The 9502-nt window shown below is 31.0% G+C and overlaps 1 pseudogene; it reads right to left on the bottom strand.

Annotated features, from left to right (window-relative positions):
- Nucleotides 1-1549: 1549 nt before the first annotated feature.
- LOC116133303 lies at nt 1550-5891 on the bottom strand (annotated as a pseudogene).
- Between the last annotated feature and the right edge of the window lie 3611 nt (nt 5892-9502).

The raw sequence follows: 9502 nt of genomic DNA, 5'->3' as shown, positions 1-9502 counted from the left end.
CAATGGCCCAAGACCTCATTGTAAGTAGCGATGCTGAGGAAAACCTGTTCGTGATTTCGATTTTTCTAACTAGCCTCATGTTAATTTTCTTTGTCGTTGGAAGAATGCAGGTTGGTATATATTTTTCTAGTTCTAGTCTCTTATATAGTTGATTTATTATGCTACAGATTAGACGAATTACAAAAGAACAATGAGTTTAACTGTGTTTCATGTGTGAAACAGATATATCTGCATTCTGAAACCCAAAGATTAGAGGAAAGGAGATTGAGGGCACGAGAGATAAGGCAGTGGAGAGCCTTTAGAATGCTCCCTGAGAATCTTCGACGAGAGGTTTATGCGAACTACTGACTATTTGGCGCAGAACATTATCTCAACGATCTCCCAGAGCACCTGCGTAACCAAATAAAAAAAGAACTTTGCCTGGAAGTGCTCAGGACGGTGAGTTCGTTTTCAAACCTACTCATAATTTGATTATCTTTTCAGTAATCAAGGTGAAAAAATACAGAACGGGGCTCCGGCGGAGAGAAAAAAAAAGCTAGTGAATAACTAATCTTTAGGAAAGCTTTTGCAGTTTACATGCAATATTTCATCTGGAGCAATAACTTGAGAAGAAAGGGAGAGAAGGATACAGAGAGGCAAAGAAAGAAAACAGAATGGCGAAAAAGAGAAAGAGAGACAGAGACAGAGTGAATAAATGGTTAAGAATAGGAAAGTAAAATGTAATAGTTATAATGCCAACTCAAACATTAAAACGAAGATGATAGATGAATAATTATTAAATAGTGTCAAATTTTTTACTGAAATGTCTATTAATCCTGGATCTGTTTAATTAGGTGCCACAACAATTTGGAGGAATGGAGGAACAATTTTTAAACCAAATGTGTAACTGTCGTCAGCCGATGCTATACAGGACAGGGTCTTCCATTGTAACTCAGGGTGAGCTAATTAGGCAGATGCTTTTCGTGATGCAAGGCAGTCTATCAACGAGTATGAACAGTGGAGGCATTGTCTTTAGGGCGGGTGACTATTTGGGTGAAGAGCTTCCCATATGGGCTTTTGATCCTAACCCCTTGTACCCATTACCCCGCTCACCTGGAAATCTTTGTGCTTTTACAGAAGTTGAAGCATTTGCTCTAATGGCTGAAGACTTGAGGGAGGTTGTACACTAATCTTTGAATGCAGGGGTGCGTCAACACTTGAATGCAGGGGCGGGTCAACCCTAGGCGGCCAGAGTTCCAAATCAGGCGTGTTAATATTTCTTTTTGTTATATTTCTTTTTGTAATAAGGGTAACGTGTGTTTTAATGAAGTCTAGAGACCAAGGAGAACACCATCCTTTTTTAAATTAGCTGACTTGCAAAAGCAGTAGTAAATGCTAATAATCTTAGGTGCCTACGGAAAATATCAAAAAATTGGCTATATGGGTCTTACCATGCTCATCAGGCCATAGATGGCCATAGATACACGAGGAAGAGTGAAAATGAACCTCTATCAACAGATCTTGTCTGATTAATATAATGAAATTCCAGGGTAAATAACACTGTGAACACTTACCTCCTTCCATTGACAACATTGGTAATCTCAGCTCTGGTAGGGACACCAGACTTGACAAGTGACTCCAGGACCTGAGTTGCCCAAATGACTGGTACATGGGCAGCTCCACAAATAGACAGAATTTCTTCCTGTATATCTGCCAACCTTTCCCACCCACACTCCACTGCAAGAGCCCCTCTCGCAATCATAACCCCAAAGGATTTGAAGATTTCATAGCTTCCAAAACCATAAGAGGCAATTTCTCAAACCCCCTTTTGTCTCAATCTCCAAAACAATACCCAGGTTCTGAAGTTTCCTTTTCTCCAATTCTTGACAGAGCTCAACAATATCACTCATATCTCGAACAAATGAAACACCCACAATGTCAGCATGCGAGCAACAAATTTCAGATCCATGAGATCCTTTGTAGTAAGACCCTCAAACCGGATATTGCTTTCCAGGATGTTTATGGATTTTTCTGATCCAAGTTTAGTACCTCTAAGACCAGCACGAGTGATAGACACAACAATCTCTGAATTACTTGCTCCCTGGATTACTCCCCAAATCTTTCCATCATCAAAAGCTATAGGCTCTCCAGGTTTGACTGAATCCAATAGATAGCCAGAAGAACAAGTTATCCTATGACCGAGGCTAGCTGGACCAGACAAATCTTCCTGTTCCAATGAACTATCTCGTGATATGGTTAGCAAGTCTCCAACTCTCAATCAGATAAATTTCCCTTCGGCAGGGACATCCACCACCTTTCCAGTTAAGAGCCTACCTTTCTTTCCTTTAGTATACAATTCTTTCCCAGACTTAACATAAGCAGTCCTCGTGCATTCAGCCACAAACCCTGTACCAGAAAAAAACATGAAACGGTCTTGTAATCTTGAGCATCCTTTTTTTCCTTCTAGCATCATAAAACTTCAAAGTATCACCTTCCTTGAGCTCACTGAGAAATCTTTGGTCATCTATGAATAAAGCTGCATCAGGAGACAAGTGAGAAGGGGGAGGACCTGCTTCTTTGTAAGAAAGCCAAACTTGAGCTGGCAATATCACATTTCCAGTAGCATTTTTCTTGAGGGATATTTTAGTTACACATGGACCAGGCTTCAAACTCCCTGTACGGATTTTTGGTCCAACTAAATCCATAAGAATTCGACATGGCATCTCCAGCATTTGAGAAGTTCTTTTTACTCTTCTGATTGTTTCACTCCAGACACTAGGGTTTCCATGAGTATCCTAATAATGAAGGCATCAGCCTAAGAATGTCACTTATCACTCTCAGTAGCTTCTTGCCAATTGTCACCATAACATGAGTAGTTCTGTTACCCCAAATTGTACCCAACAATAACTCTTTATTGAACAACAGTTTCTTCCTCATCGCTCTAGCTGTGAACTTCTCATTTTGCTGTTGGTCAATATTTCCTGAGTGCAACTTCCCACACTAATGTTCTCTTCTATATCTAGAGAAGTAGTATTCCGGTTCTTCAATAGTTGGATTCCGGCATTTAGACATGCAAGAGCATATGAATTGATAGTCTTCAAATTTAGAAGACCAGTAGAAGAGAGATCTTCCTTCAGCTGCTCAATGTCAAGGCCTTTCAGAGCTAGATAATGAATTAAGCTTATTGCACTCTCCAAGTAATGTCTGCCAGGACACAAATAAAAAAAAAAAAAATTATGTTTAGAAGGCAGAAAGTACCATACCATGGTAACCCAGATTACTTCCAAATAAACAGCAGTTTGGCAATTGAAACAGATTTATCATTCCATAAATTACCAGAGCTTGATGAGTGAGAGATGTGTAAAGATTGGTACAAGAACAAAGCAGCATATATAATTAAATATGGCCATGGAAGAATCATAGAATTTTATTCTTCTAAAGTCCATCAGATGGTTCAAGAAATACTGAGAGGTGAAATATTGGAGGCCAAGCTATTAGTGTCCCACTCCGCAAGCACTTAAGAATAAACCAAGAATCCAGCCGCTGCCTAATGGATCATAATATTATAATAACCATATAAATAAACATAGCGTACCCGTGACATAATTGGAGTTGAGAAGTGTTCCATTGTTCAGACGCTAATACATGTAAGCGACCTGGGTTTCTCAAATTCTTGGCACCTGAGAAAGGTCTTCTTCCACAGATGAAACAGAGGCAACAACTTCTACATCTTGGTGCTCAGAACTTTTATTAGTCTCGGAACACAAAACCAGGCCATCATCAGTGAAATCATGAGATATTTCTCTTTCCGAAACCAGGCCTCATCAGTGCAATCATGGGATGTTTCTCTTTACTGCTAATAATTGAACAACATTAACAGGCTGTCTCACTTGATGCCTGCATGACAAGTGTGAGAGCTTCCCCCTTGGATTGGACAATGCAAACTCTACATAATCAGCCTGAAAAATGAAAGATTTACCCCATTTGGACTGGTTTTCTAAGAAAAAGAAAGAAAAATTGATGCTCATAAATTCTTAATAGAAAGAAAAAAAAAATCGATGCTCATAGATGCTTAATAGAAAACAAACAACAATCCACCCTAAAATCACCTGCATTGCACTAAAATAACTGATGTCATCATCAACAAATAACATTTGTTTCCAAATTTATCAACAAAAGAACGAAAGGCATAACGAAAGCATCATATTACAAATGCATAATGTATATAGAGGACAAATTATATGGTTTAAAGTGATTCTCTGAGTGGAAGCAACAGCGGCTGAAACCGCACACAATGTCATCTATTCACCTACATTCACCAACATATACACAAAACCAATCAATGACCCGTAAAACCACCCATAACAATAATTAATAAATCCCAAGCCCAAAAGTTTATATAACTAATAACCTAATTGACAAACAATTACCAAATAAGAAAAAAAAAAAAAGAAATTAAAAAAGCTATTTAAAAATTAAAACTCAAACTTTTGATACTCAACGACATGAATCGGTTTTTTGTTTAGACAGAAAATGACCTGCACAAATTTTTCCCGGAAAAATGCAGTTTTTTTTTTTCTGAGAGAGGGTGATAAAGCTTGTACCTTTAGCAGGTTTTAGAACACAAGAATGGTTTTCCAGAGCTTTCGAAAAGAAAATTTATATAAATTTTTTTTTTTCTTTTTGGTTAAGAGCAGAGTACTCTCTGACTTTTGTGTTTTTGTCGCTAGAAAGTGAGGGAAAATGTGGAAAGGATGAAGGCAGTGTGACGAGCAGGTGCCAGATTCGGTCAAATACTTCCACGTGGCAGAATCTATGACGATGTTACTCTAGCTAGAGAAACCTAACCGCTATTTCTTCGGCCGCCACCAAAATTAGAATATTAATTTTCCAAATCTAATCAATTTTTATTTTTATTGTTAAAATAAGAAGATAATAATACCCATAATTTTTCAAATTTATTTTCACGGTTTTATATGAGTTAACCTTTGGATTTTCTTTTTCTCTTTTTTAGTAGTGAGAAGTAAAATAAGATGATTATTAATCATATTTTTTAATTTATAAACCTTTAAATTTAAATAATTTCCATAAATATCGGTATGCACATATGACATATTTAGCAACAAAACACCTTATTTTAATTAATATTTGGTCCCCTTAATGAGAAGTATTTAGATTCATAAGTAGCTCACTAGAAGGCCTAATCATAGATTATGTTTCTCTTAGAGGTGGGCTTAGCCCTTTTAATGGGCTCAAATCTGAAGTAAGGCCCAGCCCATAAGTATTTTGGCTTCATCATTTCCCTTTTAAGTTCCTACGTTGTTTCTTTTGCTGCTAATTCTTACTGCTTCAAGTTTAATGGATCATTATGGATGAAACAAAACTTGTGAATGGAGGATATCTAACAATTACACAGTAAAGAAATTCAAAGATTTAATCATGTTTTGGTTTAATTATTCTTCTTGTTTCAATTTTTCATCGGTATTTTACCTCGAGAATCAAAATCCTTTTCAAAGCTTTTGACAGCAGCAAGATTTCCTTTTGCTTCATAACCTCAAGGTCAAGGAGCCAATGAGACAAATTTTCAAATCCACTTTATATCAATCTTCAATATAATTCCAAGGTCCTGAAGCTTCCATTAATTACTCTTGTTCTTGGTGAATATACCAGACAAAAGAAATGTCCATCATGTAAGGCTGATAGGCAACAAATTCTATATTCATCATGTCCATTGGGAAACCTACTTTCCTTCCTTCAGCAAACACTTGTTCTCAGACTGAACCACTAGCAGTCCTTGTACACCCGCTCTCACACCTAGTACAGAAAAAAAATAGATACATATTGTCAAGAAATCTGGGGCACGGAACTTCAAAGTATCACTTACCTGAGCGCAGAGAGAAATTTTTGGTCATCTGTGAGTATTTACCAGCGCTGCTCCGGGCATTTCATTCTCTGTGGCCACCATTAGTCTCCATCCTGCAGGGGGTTTCTAATACCTAAAAATAACCCTGGGTGCATTTATACTTTAACTATCCTTCAGGGGTAAATTGAGAAAGGCCTTAACTATATATTCAAAGTGGGAGAACGACATTTTTTTTTTTTTTTTTTTTTTTGTTACCGAGGGTGTTCAAGACAGCTTATGCGCACCTCTGTTAGTCCTCGACCCCAAACAAGGCTTTCGAAACACGGCAAGCTCTGCGGTCTATAGCCAACAATATTAACAACTGTTCTTGCGATTCGAACCTGAGACCATAGAGGAGCAAACCCCTTGCCCCAAGCCTTTACCACTCAGTCAACCCATTGTTGGTTGAGAATGACATTTTCCCACCCAAGGTTTGGCAAAACGACACTTTCCCACCCGTCAAGTTTCAAAATGACACTTTCCCACCCTTCGTCGGGTTCTTTTAGTGTTTTCTATTAATATTTGACCAAAAAAATGAAAATATCCTTAAATAGTTTATTTCTTATTAGTTCATTATAAATTAAAATTTAGTTAAGTCAAATTCTTTACTCGATTATTTATTAGTTCAAGAGTAAAGATATCTTTTTTTCTTTGTTTATTTAAGTCAATTCCTTTACTCGATTATTTATTAGTTCAAGAGTAAGATATTCTTTTTTCTTTGTTTATTTAATTAACTAACATAGGGCTCACGCATTGCGTGGATGTTTATTCAATGTTTTAAAAATAGATTGTAAACAAATTATTCAACAAATAAACTAATTAAATTAAGAGATTAATTTGTTAAATTATATAAATTTTAGAGTAAATTCAAATTATATATATGTACAGATAGGGGTCAGCCGTAGCGGGTAGAACCGGAACCGAGGGGTAGAACCGGAATCGGAACCGATATTGTGCGGGTAGGTTCCGGTTCTAATTTTTGGAATCTAACTGTGCGGTTCCGATTCCGGTTCTTGTGTGTGGAGGAACCGACCGAACCTATAAAAGGGTACACTGTTTGGAACCTGTAGAGGGTACAGGTTTGGAACCGATTTTTGGAACCTGTTTTGCTATCTGTTTGGAACCTGTTTTGGAACTTATTTTGGAACCTATTTGGACCTGTTTTGAAACCTGGACTAGAATGAAATATTTGTGAAATGTGAATAATAGAGAGTTTCTATTATTTTCATATAAAAAAATTTAAAAAATAAAAAGTTAAATTTTAGAATACCTAATTAAATAAATATACGAATATAATTACTTATTATATAAATTACACCATATTAAGTTTTAATTTTAATATATATATTAAAGTTTTGATTAATTAAGTGATAATTGGAATTATGATCCAATTAAAAGTGTTTTACATTTTAATGTTATTAAAAGAATTATTTTTGAATAAAATAGTATATTTGATTTAGTAATAATATATTTAGTTATTTACTTCAATTATCAAGTTCAAGTATATCTATGATAAATTAGTAATTAATTAATTATATATGATAAATTGATAAACATAATAAATTTAATTAATAGTTAATATCATACTTACTCAATTATACCATTACATTAGTTAAATGATTACTTAATTAATTTAATTTTATAACATTACTTAATTGATTATAGTATAATTAATTATAGCATTACATTAATTAATTACTACTTATTAATTGACTTATAAGTTACAACTTTAGTATATTACTTAATTAAATAATTAGAAATTTATTAATTATGTATTACTTATAGATTTATGTATAATGTCTTAGTCAATTATAACATTTTTTATAAACATTAATACAAACTTAATTAATGATTAAAATTAATTAATTATAATTTACATTAAAAATTTATAGTATATTACTTAATAGTTAATTAACTATAACATACTATAGTATATTATATAATTATTATAACTTACATAATTAAATAATTACTAATTGATTATGAGATTATATATAAATATTAGTAATTATAATTTACACATAACATTAGCATAATACTTAATTAATTATATAAATTTAATTAATTATAACATTCATTATAAATTTATGTACCTTATGTATTAATTGTAACATTACATTATAATTAATGATTACTTAATATTTATATATTCTATTATAAATAATAAATTTAATATTATATTAAACTTAAGTATGATTACTTAATTCTTGTACATTTCACTATTTCATTATAGTATGATTAGTTTTTACATAATTAATTATACGTTACATAATATATGATTTTTAATTGATTATACATTATATTATAAACATTATTATAACATTACTAATTAGATGATTATTTAATTGATTATGACATTATATTATAAACATTAATTATGACATTACATATAAACATTATAATTTACTAAATTATTATTTATTACATTACTTAATTAAATAATTAAAATTTTAATTAATTATAATATCATTAAAAATTTTAGTATGATTACTTAATAGTTAATTTACTATACATTACAGTATAGTATGATTAATAATTAATTATAACTTACATAATTAAATGATTACTTAATTGATTTAGACTTATATTATAAATATTAGTAATTACTACTTCTACATAAAATATTAGCATAATATTAATTAAATGATTATAAATTTAATTAATTATAACATACATATAAATTTATAGTACATTATGTAATTAATTGTAACATTACATTATAATTAAATGATTACTTAATTAATTACAATATTCTATTGTAAACAAATTATTTATAATATTATATTAAAGACTTTAGTATGATTACTTAACTCATTGTAACATTTCACTATTTCATTATAGTATGATTAGTTTATTACATAATTAATTATAACGGGGCATAATTAGATGATTATTTATTGATTATGACATTATTTATAAACATTAATTATAACATTACATAATTAGATGATTATTAATTGATTATGACATTATATTATAAACTTAATTATATATTACATTATAATATTAGTAATTTACTACTTATTATTATTACATTACTTAATTAATATTAAATTTTAATTAATTATAATATAACATTAAAGATCTATAATCTGATTACTTAATTCACTATAACATTACATTATAGTAATCACATAATTAATTATAACATACATAATTAAATGATTACTTAATTGATTTGAGTTATGATATTATATTTTAAACATTAGTAATTACTATTTACTACATAAACATTAGCACAATACTTAATTAAATGATTAGAAATTAATTAATTATAACATTTCATTATAAACATTAATTAAGCATTACATTATAATTAATAATTACTCAATTAATTATAATATATTATAGACATTAATTATGATCACTTACTTATTATAGCATTACATGTTAATATTACTATTATTTATGATTTATAACATTACATTTAAACATTAGTAATTTACCATATTATTACATTACTTAATTAACGATTAAAAATTTATTAATATAACATTACCTTATATATTTTAATATGATTACTTAATCAATTATAACATTCCATTATAAACATTAGTATTTAATTAAATTATTTAAATTTATTAATTATAATATAAATTATATATTAGTATGATTACATAA

This window comes from Pistacia vera, unplaced genomic scaffold (assembly GCF_008641045.1).
Source record: "Pistacia vera cultivar Batoury unplaced genomic scaffold, PisVer_v2 Contig268, whole genome shotgun sequence".
In the NCBI taxonomy this organism is placed as follows: domain Eukaryota; kingdom Viridiplantae; phylum Streptophyta; class Magnoliopsida; order Sapindales; family Anacardiaceae; genus Pistacia; species Pistacia vera.
Note: the sequence above shows the minus strand (reverse complement) of the source record. Positions and strands in the feature narration are given on the sequence as shown.